Genomic DNA, 20,560 nt, shown 5'->3' with positions numbered 1-20,560 from the left:
GATTTTTTTCTGGTCCAGCACAGGACTTTCTAAGTCTGTTAGAGGGATGCTGCCTATTTTGACCATATTATTTCCCACCATGAGAAAAAGAATAGAATAAATATTAATAAAAGAATAGAACAAATAATAGGGTAAATAGAATATGCTTATTTAGAAAATAGACAGTAACTGGCTTTGAAGGAAAGTCGGTTAAGCTGGAGATTCAGTTGCAAGCTTTACCCCCTTCCTTTCCCCTGAGAAAGTAGACACAGAAACATGTGTTCAGGAAGTTTTGGCTCAATGAGTCGTGCTTGCACAGCTAGACTTCCTTGTGATATCTGTAGGCTTCGTGGGAGGTTCATACCCAGAGCAGAGGTAAAAGTCACTCTGTTAAGTGGCTGTGCCCTCCGAGGTCATACACTGCTGGGTGGCATGAGCTACACAGTCAGCTTCCTTGACATAACCACCAAACTGCAGGGAAGAGACGGTGATGCTTTCCCTGTCCTCCATCTTAATGCTGTCATTGGGAGGAAATGGCTGGTTTCTCTGAAACTGGTTTGGAATCTGGAACCAGACTTTTAATTTCCTCCATAGGGAGTCACCTTCACTGGAAAACACACCAAAGGAAATAGGAACTGCCATCTGCATCCTGATTCCCTTGTCATTAGTGCCTCCCACATACTTCATGACTTTGGGCGTTGCTTCCCATAGATCCTTACCCACAGGCTTGTCACTTCCACTGTGGCAAACCTTCTGCCTTCACAGTTCTCCTTTATAGGAGACTTCTTCCTTGCCTCCTTTGCTCAGGACCTGCCAAGGCCCTGACTCTACGCTTTCAAAGAGCAAGTTCTTGATCATGCCCAAATGCTGTGGCTATGGTGCTCTGGACATACCAGTGGATCATCCAGTTCTCTTTTTTAATGTTATTTTGATGCATAAAATAGTAAACTCAAACATTCCTTTGTTTTGACTGGCTTATATGTTACTATAATGATCAGTAATACAAGGAGCACTTATTTACAACATGTTTTCCAGTAAAATCACATTACTTAAAAAAAGAAGAGAGAACAGAAGTTAAGAGGAAAAAAAAAATGCAGGCAAACATGAGGTGATCAACCATGTCCATCTGGGAGGGAAATTCTCACTGAGACCTGAAGGGAAATAAGGTCTTCCCAGTCTGTTTAATTTTTAAATTCTGTCCCATATCAAGTCCCATGGATTTTCAGCTTCTATTGTACATATTATTTAACCCATGGGAACTTGGAGTATGTATCTGTGGCAAAGCAGATACGTTGACGTAGTTAAGACAGAAGCTACTTTGCTGGAGATACTGTAAGTAGGTAAATATGGCAAAGATAAAGTTCAGACTAACAAGTACTTCACCATGCTAAGATAGTTGTATCTATTCCTTATGCACATGAAAAACCAATGAAGGATTCTGAGCAGAAAAGGAACTTAACTATATTTGACATTTGAGAATTTAACATCGGATTCAGCAGGAAATATAAAACTGTCTAGGGAAGAAATTTGAGTCATGGAGTTTGTTAGAGTAAAAAATGAAGGTCTCTTTCTTGGCAGCAGATCAGTAATAGCTGTGAGGAGAACCCAGAAACGATTTCAAACTTAGACCAGAGACCCTGCAAAAATAAATTTATTGAAGTATTTACTAATCTTAATTACATTAACTTTTATGGAGTGTTTACTATAAATCTTGCACCTAAGAATATAGTGTTATTGAAGTGTAAAATGGTGAAGAATTTTACCTTGTCAAGGAAATGAGGGAAGTGACTGCAGCTGAGAAGGAGCGGTGAGGGTTCCCTGAGGTGAAGAAGGAAAGAGAGGGTATTTCAAACTGTAGGAACAGCCTGTGCAATTCCTGTGGCAGGATAGGGCTTGGCAAGTGTGGAAAACTAGTTTAAGTCTAAGAGTGACTTCAGAAGACAGAAAAGAGGGTTCATGGTGTGAGGGGAGACTGAAGACACAACTAAGGACTGGACCAGGAAGGATGCCATAGACCGTGTTAAGAATTTCTCTTTTAACAATAGGATTTGGACATTGAACCACCTTTGCTTTGGTTTTACTTGCTTCTCTTGAATGCTTTTAAGAAAGATCTAGGACAAATGTTTTTCCCCACAACCTTGGATTATTTGAAGTTAAAGCCCTTTCTGCCTTTGAGAGGAAAAGAAAAAAATTTGTATTTTGATTTTGGGGAGATGTCAAAAAAATGTTTCTGGTTGTCCTTGCCTTCTTGTTCTTCCTGTGGAAAGAAAAAAGCTGATGTGGACCCAGGGACCCTAGCATTGATTGGGAGTGGGGGGGATGAAGGAAGAGGAGTGAGGAGACAGGAGATGTTATATTGTAATGATTGGGAAACCTGAACAGCATCATGAGAAAAACTAGAGGATCCACAAGGAAATAAGTGAATGGAGCTTGCAAAATATATTCACTTGCATAAGACCTTCTCAATAACTCAGAATCACTGATCAGGACCACATATGGGTCCATTTGATTTTTACCCATGCCATGGGATGTACATAACTAATTTTGGCTATCCGTTATGACCATCCTAGAGCGTGTGCCCCCAAGATCTTTAGCATGCTTTAGGAAGGAACATTCTCTACATTAGAGGGCTGGGATTAAGCTGGACCAGCTTGAGATTACTAGACCAGAATAATAATTATTCATTGTTTGTGAAGAACAATGAGAAGGCAATGGCTGGTCTTAATATATTTGTATTTTAAAGCAGCACTCTGGCTGCAGAATGTGGAAAACTAGATTCTGGAGAGAATGCACATAGCATATGCTGAGTATTTTAATGGGCTTGTCTACAGATTGTGTACCATTGATGTTACAGTAGAAATGGAAAAAAAATTTGGTTATGAAAGGATTATTAGGTCACTTAAAAAATTTATAGCTTAAGTAAGAGATGAGTCAAGATGGCGGAGAAGTAGCAGGCTGAGACTACATCAGGTAGCAGGAGATCAGCTAGATAGCTTATCTAAAGATTGCAAACACCTACAAATCCAACGGGAGATTGAAGAGAAGAAGAACAGCAATTCTAGAAACAGAAAATCAACCACTTTCCGAAAGGTAGGACTGGCGGAGAAGTGAATCCAAAGCGACGGGAAGATAGACCGCGGGGGGAGGGGCCGGCTCCTCCACAAGTGGCAGAGCAACGGAGCACTAAATCAGGACTTTTAAAAGACTGTTCCACTGAGGGACATCGCTCCAGAGACTAAACCAGGGTGAACCCAACGCAGGGTCAGTGTGGCCTCAGGTCCCGCAGGGTCACAGAAGGATCGGGGGTGTCTGAGTGTTGCAGAGCTCGCAGGTATTAGAACGGGGAAGCCGGCTACAGAGACAGAGCCGAGGAGTGAGCTCTCAGCTCGGGATTACCTTGAGCCGGTTGCAGGCTCGGTCAGCTCAGAGTGTGGCCAGAGGCCAGGGAGACGGGAGTGATTGGGCGCTGTTCTCTGAGGGCGCACTGAGGAGTGGGACCCCGAGCTCTCGGCTCCTCCAGGCCGGAGACTAGGAGGCCACCATTTTCATTCCCGTCCTCTGGAAATCTATGGAAAGCATTCAGGGAACAAAAGCTCCTGAAAGCAAACCAGAGCTGATTACTCAGACCGGCCCCTGGTAAGGGTGGTGCAATGCCACCTGGGGCAAAGACACTTGAGAATCACAACAGGCCTCTCCTCCAGAAGATCAACAAGAAATCCAGCCAGGACCGAGTTCACCTACAAAAGAGTGCGGGTTCAATACCAAGGAGAGCAGCAGAATTCCAGAGGAGGAGAAAGCAAAGCATGGAACTCAGGCTTTCTCCCCATGATTCTTTAGTCTTCCAGTTAATTTTTTTTTTAATTTTTTTTCTTCTAAATTTTTTTAAACTTTTACCCTTTTCTTTTTTAACGTTTTTTAACTAGTTTATCTAATATATATATATATTCACATTCAAGGTAACTATTGAGAGATATGAATTTAGTGCCATTGTATTCCCTGTAAGGTGACTGTTACTGTATATTGTCTCTGTTCCTTTCTGATCTACTACTTTTAGGCTCTCTCTTTGCTTAGAGGACCCCTTTCAATATTTCCTGTAGAGCTTATATAGAAATATAATTTCTTTTTTGTATTTTTTCTTTATTCATTTTCTTTTTTTAATTGTTTTTTTTTTTTTCTGAACCTCTTTTTATCCCCTTTCTCCCCCTGACGATTTGGGATCTCTTCTGATTTGGTTAAAGTGTATTTTCCTGGGGTCTTTGCCACCCTTTTAGTATTTTACTTGCTCCTTCATATACTCTTATCTGGACAAAATACAAGGTGGAAAAATTCACCACAAAAAAAAAAAAAAAAAAAAAAAAAAACCAGGCAGTACCAAAGGCAAGGGACCTAATCAATACAGACATTGGTAATATGTCAGATCTAGAGTTCAGAATGACGATTCTCAAGGTTTTAGCTGGGCTCGAAAAAGGCATGGAAGATATTAGAGAAAACCTCTCAGGAGATATAAAAGCCCTTTCTGGAGAAATAAAAACTAAAATCTAACCAAGTTAAAATCAAAAAAGCTATTAATGAGGTACAATCAAAAATGGAGGCTCTCACTGCTAGGATAAATGAGGCAGAAGAAAGAATTAGCGATATAGAAGACCAAATGACAGAGAATAAAGAAGCTGAGCAAAAGAGGGACAAACAGCTACTGGACCACGAGGGGAGAATTCGAGAGATAAGTGACACCATAAGACGAAACAACATTAGAATAATTGGGATTCCAGAAGAAAAAGAGAGAGGGGAGCAGAAGGTATAGTGGAGAAAACTATTGGAGAATTTCCCTAATATGGCAAAGGGAACAAGCATCAAAATACAGGAGGTGCAGAGAACCCCCCTCAAAATCAACAAGAATAGGTCCACACCCCATCACCTGATAGTAAAATTTACAAGTCTTAGTGACAAAGAGAAAATCCTGAAAGCAGCCCGGGAAAAGAAGTCTGTAACATACAATGGTAAAAATATTAGATTGGCAGCAGACTTATCCACAGAGACCTGGCAGGCCAGAAAGAGCTGGCATGATATATTCAGAGCACTAAACAAGAAAAACATGCAGCCAAGAATACTATATCCAGCTAGGCTATCATTGAAAATAGAAGGAGAGATTAAAAGCTTCCAGGACAAACAAAAACTGAAAGAATTTGCAAACACCAAGCCAGCTCTACAGGAAATATTGAAAGGGGTCCTCTAAGCAAAGAGAGAGCCTAAAAGTAGTAGATCAGAAAGGAACAGAGACAATATACAGTAACAGTCACCTTACAGGGAATACAATGGCACTAAATTCATATCTCTCAATAGTTACCTTGAATGTGAATGGGCTAAATGCCCCAATCAAAAGACACAGGGTATCAGAATGGATTTAAAAAAAAAAAAAAAAATCTACAGGTTGCCTACAAGAAACTCATTTTAAACCCGAAGAAACCTCCAGATTTAAAATGAGGGGGTGGAAAACAATTTACCATGCTAATGGACATCAGAAGAAAGCAGGAGTGGCAATCCATAGATCAATTAGATTTTAAGCCAAAGACTATAATAAGAGATGAGGAAGGACACTATATCATACTCAAAGGATCTGTCCAACAAGAAGATCTAACAATTTTAAATATCTATGCCCCTAACGTGGGAGCAGCCAACTATATAAAGCAATAAATAACAAAATCAAAGAAACACCTCAACAATAATATAATAATAGTAGGGGACTTTAACACTCCCCTCACTGAAATGGACAGATCATCCAAGCAAAAGATCAACAAGGAAATAAAGGCCTTAAATGACACACTGGACCAGATGGACATCACAGATATATTCAGAACATTTCATCCCAAAGCAACAGAATACACATTCTTCTCTAGTGCACATGGAACATTCTCCAGAATAGACCACATCCTCGGTCCTAAATCAGGTCTCAACCGGTATCAAAAGATTGGGATCATTCCCTGCATATTTTCAGAACACAATGCTCTGAAGCTAGAACTCAATCACAAGAGGAAATTTGGAAAGAACCCAAATACATGAAGACTAAACAGCATCCTTCTAAAGAATGAATGGGTCAACCAGGAAATTAAAGAAGAATTGAAAAAATTCATGGAAACAAATGATAATGAAAATACAACGGTTCAAAATCTGTGGGACACAGCAAAGGCAGCCCTGAGAGGAAAATACATAGCAGTACAAGCCTTTCTCAAGAAACAAGAAAGGTCTCAGGTACACAAGCTAACCCTACACCTAAAGGAGCTGGAGAAAGAACAAGAAAGAAACCCTAAACCCAGCAGGAGAAGAGAAATCATAAAGATCAGAGCAGAAATCAATGAAATAGAAACAAACAAACAAAAAAAATAGAACAAATCAACGAAACTAGGAGCTGGTTCTTTGAAAGAATAAGATTGATAAACCCCTGGCCAGACTTCTCAAAAAGAAAAGAGAAAGGACCCAAATCAATAAAATCATGAACGAAAGAAGAGATCACAACTAACACCAAAGAAATACAGACAATTATAAGAACATATTATGAGCAACTCTATGCCAACAAATTTGACAATCTGGAAGAAATGGATGCATTCCTAGAGACATATAAACTACCACCATTGAACCAGGAAGAAATAGAAAACCTGAACAGACCCATAACCAGTAAGAAGATTGAAACAGTCATCAAAAATCTCCAAACAAACAAAAGCACAGGGCCAGACGGCTTCCTGGGGGAATTCTACCAAACATTTAATGAAGAACTAATTCCTATTCTCCTGAAACTGTTCCAAAATATAGAAATGGAAGGAAAACTTCCAAACTCATTTTATGAGGCCAGCATCACCTTGATCCCAAAACCAGACAAGGATCCCATCAAAAAAAAAAGAACTACAGACCAATATCCTTGATGAACACAGATGCGAAAATTCTCACCGAAATAGTAGCCAATAGGATTCAACAGTACATTAAAAGGATTCTCCACCAAGACCAAGTAGTATTTATTCCAGGGCTGCAAGGTTGGTTCAACATCTGCAAATCAATCAATGTGATACAACACATTAATAAAAGAAAGAACAAGAACCATATGATACTCTCAATAGATGCTGAAAAAGCATTTTGCAAAGTACAGCATCCCTTCCTGATCAAAACTCTTCAAAGTGTAGGGATAGAGGGCACATACCTCAATATTATCAAAGCCATCTATGAAAAACCCACTGCAAATATCATTCTCAATGGAGAAAAACTGAAAGCTTTTCCGCTAAGGTCAGGAAAACAGCAGGGATGTCTGTTATCACCACTGCTATTTAACATAGTACTAGAAGTCCTAGCCTCAGCAATCAGACAACAAAAGGAAATTAAAGGCATCCAAATCAGCAAAGAAGTCAAACTATCACTCTTTGCAGATGATATGATACTATATGTGGAAAACCCAAAAGACTCCACTCCAAAACTGCTAAAACTTGTACAGGAATTCAGTAAAGTGTCAGGATATAAAATCAATGCACAGAAATCAGTTGCATTTCTCTACACCAACAACAAGACAGAAGAAAGAGACATTAAGGAGTCAATCCCATTTACAATTGCACCCAAAACTATAAGATACCTAGGAATAAACCTAACCAAAGAGGCTAAGAATCTATACACAGAAAACTATAAAGTACTCATGAAAGAAATTGAGGAAGACACAAAGAAATGGAAAAATGTTCCATGCTCCTGGATTGGAAGAACAAATATTGTGAAAATGTCTATGCTATCTAAAGCAATCTACACATCTAATGCAATTCCTATCAAAATAACATCCATTTTTTTTCAAAGAAATGGAACAAATAATCCTAAAATTTATATGGAACCAGAAAAGACCTCGAATAGCCAAAGGCATATTGAAAAAGAAAGCCAAAGTTGGTGGCATCACAATTCCAGACTTCAAGCTCTACTACAAAGCTGTCATCATCAAGACAGCATGGTACTGGCACAAAAACAGACACATAGATCAATGGAACAGAATAGAGAGCCCAGAAATAGACCCTCAACTCTATGGTCAACTAATCTTTGACAAAGCAGGAAAGAATATCCAATGGAAAAAAGACAGCCTCTTCAATAAGTGGTGTTGGGAAAATTGGACAGCCACATGCAGAAAAATGAAATTGGACCATTTCCTTACACCACACACGAAAATAGGCTCAAAATGGATGAAGGACCTCAATGTGAGAAAGGAATCCATCAAAATCCTTGAGGAGAACACAGGCAGCAACCTCTTAGACCTCAGCCGCAGCAACATCTTCCTAGGAACATCGCCAAAGGCAAGGGAAGCAAGGGCAAAAATGAACTATTGGGATTTTTATCAAGATCAAAAGCTTTTTCACAGCAAAGGAAACAGTTAACAAAACCAAAAGACAACTGACAGAATGGGAGAAGATATTGCAAACGACATATCAGATAAAGGGCAAGTGTCCAAAATCTATAAAGAGCTTAGCAAACTCAACACCCAAAGAACAAATAATCCAATCAAGAAATGGGCAGAAGACATGAACAGACATTTCTGCAAAGAAGACATCCAGATGGCCAACAGACACATGAAAAAGTGCTCCATATCACTTGGCATCAGGGAAATACAAATCAAAACCACAATGAGATATCACCTCACACCAGTCAGAATGGCTAAAATTAACACGTCAGGAAATGACAGATGCTGGAGAGAATGCAGAGAAAGGGGAACCCTCCTACACTGTTGGTGGGAATGCAAGCTGGTGCAACCACTCTGGAAAACAGCATGGAGATTCCTCAAAGTGTTGAAAATAGAGCTACCCTATGACCCAGCAATTGACTACTGGGTATTTACCCTAAAGATACAAACGTAGTGATCCGAAGGGGCACGTGCACCCAAATGTTTATAGCAGCAATGTCTACAATAGCCAAACTATGGAAAGAACCTAGATGTCCAACAACAGATGAATGGATAAAGAAGATGTGGTATATATACACAATGGAATCCTATGCTGCCATCAAAAGAAATGAAATCTTGCCATTTGCGATGACATGGATGGAACTAGAGGGTATCATGCTTAGCGAAATAAGCCAATCAGAGAAAGACAATTATCATATGATCTCCTTGATATGAGGAAGTGGAGATGCAACATGGGTGGTTAAGGGGGTAGGAGAAGAATAAATGAAACAAGATGGGATTGGGAGGGAGGGAAACTATAAGTGACTCTTAATCTCATAAAACAAACTGAGGGTTGCTGGGGGCAAGGGGATTGGGAGAGGTGGGTGGGATTATGGACATTGGGGAAGGTATGTGCTATGGTGAGTGCTGTGAAGTGTGTAAACCTGGCGATTCATAGACCTGTACCCCTGGGGATAAAAATTTATATGTTTATAAAAAAAATGTATAGCTTATTGATGTGATATTGAACATGAGAAGTAAACATTGTGCCAAAGGATTCCAAGTCATCCGAATAGGAAAACTGATCAGTGTGGTCTTCACAAGTTGAAGAGAACGTTAGAAAAAAAAAATATATGTTGTCCATCAAGAAGTTGCAAATGTAGATCTGAAACAGTTAAAAGTTGGAGGTTCTTGATTTCCATCATTTGCAGAGGATCAACAACAAAACATAGTAGAAGTGACTTGATAGAATTTACAGTTTCATCTAGTATTCAGAGAACTCTAGGATAAATATCATGGCACCATTTTATGGATGAGAAAAACAAGGCTCATAGAGTGTAATTTGCATAGTACCTGATTTCAAGATTTACCTCCTTTAATTACTATCATTTTCTGTCTCTCTATGAATGGATGAGGTTGTAGAATGAAGATAAGAATCTCCAGCAAAGGAGAATGAAAAAGAAGACAGAAACCATTCGAAGAAAGCCAGGAGTTGAAGTAATTTTGAAATCAGTGGTGGAGATTTGATGGTTTTTGACTATTGGTGTTAATGGAGTTTGTTAACCTTGTAGAGTACCCCAAAGATGTGTAGGATGAGGAATTGAAAACAAGTTATTTTTATTATCATTCAGAAAATTTTGTTGAGCAAGTAATCTGTGCCAGGTACTCCTCCAGATGCTGCAAACAGAATAGTGAACAGAACGGAAAAATAACCTTTCTAATAGATTAAATTCTGGTAGGACTTACCACAATTACTAAAGAGAAGTAGTCTCTGGGTGGACACCAGATAATCATGAGTTGAAGTATTCAGAGGAGGTAATGTTGGAGTGGGATAAAGGGAACATGTTTATTGCTGTGCCTGGTGTTAGGAGAAAGGATGTACTATACGGATTGATGAGATATGTTGATAGCATGTTCAAAAACCAGACTAAGATGGGACTAGATACATTTGAGGGGTCCTTGGATGTGTATGACCTCCTCTTCTTCTGCAGCTTCTAACTAACAGGCTAAAGGGGAATTTTTTTAAACTAACATACAATGTTAATTTTAGGGGTATAATGTATTAAGTAAACAATTCTATACGTTACTTACTATTCATCACAATAAGTGTGGTCACCGTACTACATTACTAATTAATTCCCGATGTTGTACTTTATATCTCCATGATTTATAATTGGAAGTTTGTTCTTCTTGATACCCTTTATTTCACCCATCCCCTACCAACCACCCCTTGGCAACCACCAGTTAGTTCTCAATTTGAGTCTGTTTTTCTTTTTTTTTTTTTTTTTCTGTCTCATTTGTTTTGTTTTTAGATTCCAGATGTAAGTGAAATCATGATATTTGTCTTTCTCTGATTTATATCATCTTCGTATAATGCCCTCTTGCTCACCCTTGCTGTTGCAAATGGCAAGATTTCATTCTTAATAGCTGAGTAATATTTCGTTGTATATATACCACATCTTTGTCCACTCATTTATGGATAGACACTTAAGTTGCTTCCATATCTTTGCTACTATAAATAATACTACAGTGAACATTGGGGTGAAAATATCTTTTTGAATTCAGTGTTTTCATTTTTTTTTTCCAGATTTATTTATTTGGTGGGGGGGCAGAGGGAAAGGGAGAGAAGCCCTAGAGCAAACTCCCTGCTGAGCATAGAACTCAATGTGGGGCTTGATCCTAGGACCCTGAGCTCATGACCTGAGCCCAAATCAAGAATCAGCCACTTAACCGACTGAGCTATACGGGTGCCCCAGTGTTTTCATTTTCTTGGGGTGAATACCCACTAGTGGAATTACTGGACCATATGGAAATCCTATTTTTAATTATTTTTTGAGGAATCTTTATACGGCTTTCCACAGTGTTTACACCAATTTACAGATCTACCAACAGGGCGGGAGGGTTCCTTTTTCTCATCCTCACCAATGCTTCATTTTTTGATTCCAGTCATTCTGACACATGTAAGGTGATATCTTACCATGGTTTAGATTTGCATTTCCCTGATGGTTAGTGATAGAATGGAAATTGTAAGTACTGGTTCTCTAAATTCTGTGTTCTCTGGAAGAAACTGGCAGGCTTATAAAACACAGTGCTGGATTCACTCCACATTTTTGATTTAGTAGATCTGGGGTGGGGCCCAAGAATTTTCATTTCTAATGGGTTCCCAAGTGATGCTGAGGCTGCTGGTTGGTGGATGACACTTTAAGAATAATTGCCTTAAAAATAAGTAAATTTTGTAAATAATCAGAATAGTCCAGACCTTTATGACATTCCTGTTCTTTCTCCCAACCAGTTCTTAATCATAGGCAGCCAGAAGCTCGGAGCTAACCTGGGAAATTATGTTCTTATTTAGTTTTTAGAAAGCTGAATATAAATGTTCAACAGGCTGGTTTGCTCGATCCCTGAAGAGGTCCCTATGTCTCATTATAATACAGGCTCCACACACATTGCAGAATGCCAGTTTTGCTACCAAGGAGCAAGTTCTTCAAAGTGCATTTCACAGAATATAGAAAACAACCAATTAAACTTTTCTCACAGCAGGACCTCCCTTTAAAGTACTCTAATCATGAAGAATAACTTGTATTCCTCCAAAAAGTTGGGTTATGACTAATATTAACTTAAGGTGTGAGATTTTAACATTTGCTTTCTTGTACAGTTATTAACTTCCTATTTTTTTTAGTAAATGTTCTCATTGCATTCACAAAATGTACCTATTAGAAGCAGCTTGCTCTGTTCAGATTATTGCAATAATCCCCTGGCTGGTCTCCCAATGTCCTCCTCCGTTTGTGAATGCTTCCTTGACCCCTGGACCATTTTGTACACATTTCAGTTTTTCTGTTGCCATGTAACTCTGCTCAGATTCTTCTTTCAGGTCAAAGCTTAAATGCTATTTAATTCAGTGAGCTCTATCTTATTCCCTTATGCTAGGTCCAGATTCATTTGCTATAAGTACACACTGGGCATTGATTTTTGGTTTATATTGAAGTAAATATATATAAAAACATATAAACATATATGTATAAATACAAATATATGTGTGGGTATACATGAAATACACAAGTTAAAGGTAGACGTATCAATATATTTTCTGGAAGTTACTTCACTTGTACCCCAGCAGCCATCTACATCAAGAATTATGATATTACCAGAACATCATTTGCCATCTTGTCTCCCATTAAAGATCTGGACAGGAAGTTTTAGTGGTCCCAACTCCATGCACCTGTAGAACTATTCTCTGTCCTTCACTAGAGGGCAGGTCTAGGCTTTTCCCACTATGGATTTCCTGAATCATGGACAACTTTTATAGAGATTCCAGAGCCCAGCCTCAGCATGAACATGGGCTTTGGAGTTTACAAGAAAAGTGTGTGTGAAGCTCTTAGAGCCATGGGTACCCTTTCGGAAGACTTGAGCTTAAAAACTTTACTTTATGGGACTTGTGTCAAATTATGATACTGAATATGTAAAACACCCCGCACAAAACTGGCACTGTTTAAGTACCAATTCTTTTTTCTACTGCTTCCCTCTGTAAAGGTATATTCCTTATTCTTCCATAATTCTGTCAAATATTTCTGTTCTTGTTCTTGAATTCTCTGCCATCCTATAGAAATGGAAGATATTTTCTTATAGGACATATATAAGATTCTTTTTGATCATGGACTAAAAACATCCACAGTTTTGTCTAGTATGAGCCAAATATGGTTGGTCAATTTATAGTATCTCTAGTCTTCATAGTCTTGCTTGTAGGTAGATAGAATTATCTCAGATTTTAGGTGATTTGTCAGGTAGAGAGAGCTCAAACTCTCGAAAGTAGGATTCACACTTAGGTACTTGTTATTCCTCCAAGCCTCACTGCTTCTGTGTACATTGTGTCATATGGAGGTTGGGTGCCCATGAGAAGAAACACTGGAATGAAATCAGGGAAAAATAGTCCTGATAAAATATGTGATGTTCATTACAAATTGGTAAGCATTCATGTTTTTAAAAAGATTTTGATTATAATTGTACCTTTCCCATTTTAAATTATTTATCTGTGTTGTAAAACTTGAAGCAATGCTTAAATAATCTTGAACTGAAATCAAGTGGTGATGTTACATTTGCTGTATGAATAGAGCAAAATACTTCACACCTAGAATATTGCGTTTGTCAATTCTATACTGTATCTGAAGGAATAGAATGATTAGGTGAACAAGTTACGTGGGTAAAACATCTTTTCAAACATTGATTTCTGATGTGTACACTCCATTCCAGCTCTGTCATATCACGCCTCTCAATAGAAAGATAAACTTTTAGTACAAGTTGCCATTCAGTCCACAATTTTAATAAAATTGTAGTTGATAAATATCTTCAAACAGGCATATTGCTCTGTGTGTCAAGAACACTGTAATTCACTGTATGTGGTTTTGATGTACTGAGTTTCTGTACCTGAATGTTGTAGACCTGTGAGCAGAGTAATTTGAGTGGTTTTGCAATAGTACAAGACTGAAATTGCAAGTCTTCCCGCTCCTTGCTCTGTGTTCAGTTTTCATGTTGAACTGAAATCTTCATAGTGCCAATGATTCTAACTTAGTTTATTAAAATTTTGAATGAAGATAGAGATTAAATATGTACAAACACTGTGAAAGAGGTTTATACTCCCCTGATTTTCTAGTTTTGTGATATAAACTGAATTTTGTAAGTTAAGTATTATAGTAATAGAAATCTACATGAAAATAGTATTCTTGGGGGATGCAGGAGACTTAGTTAAGAGTTTGCCTTCAGCTCAGGTCATGATCCCGTGGTCCCAGGTTGGAGCCACATGCTTCATTCCCTGCGACCTCCCCCGTGTGCACGCGCATGCTCTCTCTCTCTCAAATAAAATCGTTTTAAAAAATAGTATTCTTTTTTTGAAAATAGTATTTTTAATTATGAAATTCCAAGCCTATATTTTTAAAATGTGCTATTCCAATTTTATATAATTTAGGTTTTCAAAAGGACCAACTGCTATTTTACATTTTAAATTTTCTTGGTGGGACATGAATATAAATAGGATATAACATCTGCAACTTGTGAGCAAATACCGAATGAAGTAATCTGAAATTTTCTGGAATGGTTGATTTGAATCTATTATGAACTTTTTTTTTTAAGTAAAAATTCTTAAGATGGCCTCTTTTGCATTAATTATCTACAAATAGGTTTGAAGGAGGGAATGTAAAGCCAAATGATTAAGAGTATTGAGAATTTTTTACTTTGCTTTTTTTTTTATTATTTTTTAAAAAGATTTTATTTATTTGACAGAGAGCACGAGTAGGCAGAGAGGAAGGCAGAGGGGAAGGGGGAAGCAGGCTTCCTGCTGAGTAGAGAGATTGATTCTGGGCTGACTCCCAGGACCCGGAGATCATGACCTGAGTCAAAGGCAGAGGCTAAACCCAGTGAGCCACCCAGGCGCCCCTGTAATTTTTTATAGGTTACTTCATGCATTTTAATAAAATGCATGAAATTTAATAAAACATGCAATAAATGAATGCCTATTTGGCCTTGATACAAAACAGAAAAACTTCAGGTGATTCATTTAAATATCTTAAACATTTTAGTATGAGAGACCTAACATATGACATACAGGATTCTCAGGATAAAAATGTAAGTTGCTAATCATCAACGTTCAAAATAACCTCTTATAGGATATTTGATGCACTAATCTGGTTTCTGCTAAAGGTAAGGAATAACTAAAGAAAAATGCCCTCATAATGTGGTTGGATAATCTATCCAATCCATTTCATAGATTTTTACTTAATATTTATTTGGCAGAATGTGATGAAAAATAAAGACAAGGTTCTTGTCTTCATGGTATTCATAGCTGGTAGGTTATGCATACATGCAACAGAAAATCACATTTATTATTTAAATGTATTTGCTAAATATTACATGAAGAAAACATAAAATAATATAACAATACTCTAACAAGGAACTCCCCAAATATCCTAGAGAGTCAGGCACAGAGTTCTAAAATTGTAAGATGTAATTTCAGACAATCTGAAAGGTGATACAAGATTTTCAAGGCTAGAAGGAATACGTATATATACATATATACATACATACACACACACACACACACATATATATATATATGTACACACACACACATATATGCAGTGTTCTGAGCGGAGAAATGAGGATTTATTTTAAATAAAGACATGGAGACTGAGGTAGCAAAAACAGTTGCAAGAGTTCATTAAATTGAAACTGTTGTGCTAGGTTGTGGTTATGTCCGTTAGGTTCAAGATTTTATAAATCTATCCTAATACCAGAAGGGAGGCAAAGCATATTGAGGAGAGAATTGGCCTGATCAGACGTGCAAGTTTGACTTTTGTCAAGATTATTCTAGGTTCTCTGTAAACAATGGTAAAGTGTAATTTGGACAGATTGTAAAATGCCTGAGAGTTATCCAAGTGGAAATCCTGAATAGGCAGTCAGATATGTGTGCATAGGACTTAATAATGAGGTCTCACCTATAGTTAAACTTGGAGTTTGTTGGGATTGTAGGGGAAGAAAAATTTTGTCTTCTGAATCCTTGGCTGAGACTCCAGTAATTGGACAAAAAGTAACAAGAGATAAATAGGAGTTTGTTAACATGTTTATATCATGTATAGGTGAGAAGGTATATAGGGGGAAATGAGTAACTCAAAAGGATGTCTTTAAGATTCAAGTTTAAATATCATCTTCACAGGGAAAAGAGGGGAGCCTTGAAGACATTTAAGGGGAGAGTCCATGAGTTTTAGGATGAATAGGCCCTTAGATGGGAGGTGTGATCTTTTGTGATAATTTATGACAAAACTTTTCTGGGTGTAGTGTTGACTTCTAGTCTATTCTGATGAGTCAACCTCCTTTATGATAAAACTCACTCTCAGGAAGTGGACCTATGACAATTGAGTTCCATTTGGAAAATTCATCCTGAGAAAGGAAAATTCAGAGAAAACCTCTACCATCATTTGTTTTTTTTTTGTTTGTTTTGTTTTGTTTTGTTTTTTTTTGTACCTGCATCTCAAAATAGTCAATATGGCAAAATGTTATATATACGGCAGTACAATTCTGCTACCCCTCAATATATAGATTGCCTTTTCTTCCATGGAAGGAGATGTGATTCCTCACAAGTTTATTATAGTTTTAAAGGAGAAGAGAGGATAGGACAAAATCCTAAGGAACTCTTATATTTAAAGCTTTAGCAGAAACGGAGAAAACAGGAAGGGTGCAAAGAAGGAAGAATCAGCATTATACACAAACTATGAAAAGTAGAGTAACTTACAAGGTAAACATTCTCATCGTTGAGGGCACAGTCAACAGAATCCAGTTCCTGGTTTTGCATGTGTGCAGTCATTGGTGACTTGGGCAGGAGTAGTCATTGATTTTATTGGCCTATAAATAAGTTGAGTTGTGGAAATGAGTTGTGGAATATAGAGAGGAGAATAATAGTTTCAAAGAGGAACATGGGCTTTGGGAGAGATTTTTATGGAAAGTACTAGATTATGGTTTAAATGATAATTGGAAGGAGGTACACACAAAGAGTTTAAAGATACAAGGAGGGGCCAGGCACATTTGGCATAAACAGTTCCTGAGTAGGGAGCAAAGAGGAGATGGAAGTAGTATGGATGAATAGAAGAGTGCATTCTGAATACACACCTGTTATGGAAAAGATACTTCCTCTAGGTGAATAGGAGGAAAAGCTATTAATGGTAGTAGTTTTATATATTTAATGTTTCTGAGTTTTCTAATGTTTTTGCTTTGGTTCTTCTTGCAAAGACATCATCTTTAGTATGGCTGAACCACAAACAACATGGGTTGTTAATGAGAGATGAGGCTTAAAATGTTGAAGTGTGGAAGCGCATTAAAGGAATTTATGTGGGGAAGAGAATAATGATGAAAGTTATATTTCAGAAACATTTCTGTGGCAATGATAGAATGGATTTAAGGTGGTAAATCTGGAATTAAGGCAAACTGAGAATTTTCTTAAAGATTGTTGCTGATGTTCCTATTCTTTTTCTCTCCTTCTTCCCCATCCCACACATACAGTCACTTATCTTTCCTCTGGAATCATTCAATGTTTGACTAGTACTGTCTCATGTCTGAGCAGTAGTGACACTAACAGTAGTAGTTCTGATCCTCTTTATGCTACCATGTAGGCTCATGCAGGGTTGGCTAGACCAGAACACAGTAGGAATTCTTTATTCAATAATGCTCTCTCAGGTGTTCTTCTGTCGTTTTGTACCAGGCACTGAGGTTGGCATAAAATGGTACACCAAAATGAAAAGGTGATATAAATAACTGTTTTTGTTTTTGTTTGTTTGTTTGTTTGTTTTAAGAAGTAGACATGGCCAGGGCACCTGGGTAGCTCATCCTTTGGCTCAGGTCATGATCTCAGCCAGGGTCCTGGGATCGAGTCCCACATGGGGCTCCCTGCTCAGCAGGAAGCCTGCTTCTCCCTCTCCCATTCCCCCTGCTTGTGTTCCTGTTCTCACTCTCTCTCTTTCTTTCTCTCTCTCTCTCTCTGTCAAATAAGAAAAAAATCTAAAAAAAAAAAAAAAGTAGATATGGCCATTGTTTTAAGATATGTGGCAAGGTGTTCTTAATAACTTACATTTTTCTTTTGAATTCTATTCGGTATAATGAGATAACAGGTGTTTAGTAGATAATCCCCAACTACTTAACAAAAGAACAAATGGAGTGGCATATTTTATCCATTTACAGTTAGTGGAGAACTTGAGCTCCTCCACACACTTGGCTTTAAGGCACCAAAAGTAAAAACTGAGAATTATACCATTTATTTTGGACTTTGAAACAGTAGAGCAAAGAGTACATATTCCAAGAGCAGTGCACATAAAATATCTAACCATCCAGGGTTATTTTTACATATCTGTGGTAAACTTTTTTTTTTTTCTTCTTTTGGCTACTAAAGGTATGTTGCTAAGCAGTTTACATTATTGTGCTGGATAATTATATCAAAACTGTCAAATCCCTTGCATGTTCTCATTATGTATAAATTCAACCCACTACCCAAGAAAACCTACCAAGCATTAAAACGTCTTTTTTGGAAGCCAATTTTTGTCTTCTGAGTAGTGTCACTTAATCAAAATGTGTTACCGACACTTGCTAGAAAGCTAAGAAGTGTTTTTTTTTTTTCCCCAAGATTTTGATTATGTATTTGAGAGAGAGAGCACAAGCAGCGGGGTGGAGTAGAGGGAGAAGCAGTCTCCCCACCAAGCAGGGAGCCTGATGTGAAACTAAATCCCAGAACCCTGAGATCATGAGCTGAGCCAAAGGTAGATAGATGCTTACCTGATTGAGCCACCCAGGCACCTGTAAGAAAGCTAAGTTTTTAAATCACTGTCTGTGTGTGGGAAAACCAAACTGTATCTGTTAAAGCAAATAAGTAGAGTAAGCTACATGATGAGCTGGTAAATTTTTATTAACCTTGATTTTCTCGCTGGCCTGGAAAATACTAGTAACATAGAGGTTTACAGAGAAACTCAGAAAGAGTCTCTATCTCCAATAGTCAGATGATATTTAATGTTTAATGATGGGAAATCTCTTGCCTGCAATAATAGTCACTTTGTGAAGACTTTTCTATATCCTTTTTTTTTTTTTCAAGATTTTATTTATTTATTTGACAAAGAGAGCACAAGTAGGCAGAGTGGCAGACAGATGGAGAGGAAGAAACAGGCTCTTCACTGAGCAGGGAGCCTGATGCAGGGCTTGATCCTAGGACTCAGGGATCATGACCTGAGCCAAAGGCAGCCACCAACTGAGCCACCCAGGCACCCCTATCCTTACTATTTTTTCAGGGGAACTTAACCTGGCAACATGAAACAACAGTGGACTTTCTGGAGAAATGGGTTAAGAATGGCCCTTGGAACACTGGGTGTGGAAAGAACTCCATGCACGGGGAATGAAATGTGTCTCATTTTACGTCCAGTAAAACTTCCCTCAGTGAGGTTTACTGTGAAATTACAAGTGCTTGTTGAATGAAGTATTTGCTGTACAACATGTATAAAACTCAGAACTAGTTTTGGATGTTTTGAAACTCTCTGATAATTTCTTTTGGTAGATCACTGGATTTAACTTTAAGTAGAACTATCAATTATGACAATTTGGAACACCAATTACTTAATTATTCCAAGTCAGGCCATCTTGGTGCAAATACTGCCTTTGCCATTTATTAATTTTTTTTTGGCCTTGGGGATATATAAACTCCCTTGTCTTGGTTTTGTCATCTATAAAGTGAGACTAATGCTCATAGCTAACTTTTATCTATCTAAATATTAGTTTGAGCATTATAAAGCTAGTATGTGTCAGAGGCTTACATCAGGGCCAACCACATGACAAATACGTGTGTTTCATTATCATGTTTATGCTCCTGTTTTAGTCAAACTTTATTTCTGCTCCATAATTGTAATCTTATCTTAGACCATTTACAAGGTAAGAGTGACTATGACTGAGTTCAGAATTTTTTCTCTATTTTTGTACTAAATGAGATGAAAACTCCAATCAGTAAAAATTCTTTTTGAATAGAGTTTTAACTAAATCAAATGCTTTCTTTGCTGAAAGTAAGTTCAACTGATGTAATTCAGTTTTGAATATCCTAATGCATTTATCTTGTTTACAAAAGGTTTACCCATGACATACGGCAGATTTGGTCAAAGTAATGGAATAGTCTCATTCTTCTGCAAGACTCTGAATATACACACAGCAAGGAAGGGAGGTGCATTAGGAATCTAAGGACAGAATTCAATGCTAAATAGTAATTGAAAAAGATGTGTTGCTTGGAAACTGCAGAGAGTACTGCTTTGTTTCAAGTGAAGGGTAATACAAATCATGCATTAAAATAGTAGAACCTTTTTAAAATTTCAACAATGCAATTGATGAGAGTTTTAATAAGCTCTGACATATAACTTAGAATAGTGCTTTTCAATCATACAGATGGTTTATTAAGATAACCCACAGCATTGATAGATTTATACTGAGGCTTGGTTACATACCTTATGAGGCTTCAGGTTATGGTTGCATAAACTGGACTCAGATTAAGGGTAATGAAATATTCCTTCTTAAGAATAATCACCCTTTCAGAAAAAAACGGCAGCTAATCAGAGGTGTCATGCACCATTGAGTTTTGTGCATAGGACTTGCTGTTTAATAACTGTTTGTGACATTTGCAATTGGATGCAG

General features: G+C 37.7%; 1 pseudogene; it reads right to left on the bottom strand.

Moving 5' to 3' along the window:
• Nucleotides 1–276: 276 nt before the first annotated feature.
• LOC116871514 lies at nt 277–16,718 on the bottom strand (annotated as a pseudogene).
• Nucleotides 16,719–20,560: the final 3,842 nt, after the last annotated feature.

The sequence above is a fragment of the Lontra canadensis genome, unplaced genomic scaffold (assembly GCF_010015895.1).
Source record: "Lontra canadensis isolate GAN:19392208 unplaced genomic scaffold, GSC_riverotter_1.0 scaffold26, whole genome shotgun sequence".
In the NCBI taxonomy this organism is placed as follows: domain Eukaryota; kingdom Metazoa; phylum Chordata; class Mammalia; order Carnivora; family Mustelidae; genus Lontra; species Lontra canadensis.
This window is presented reverse-complemented; position numbering and strand designations above follow the sequence as displayed.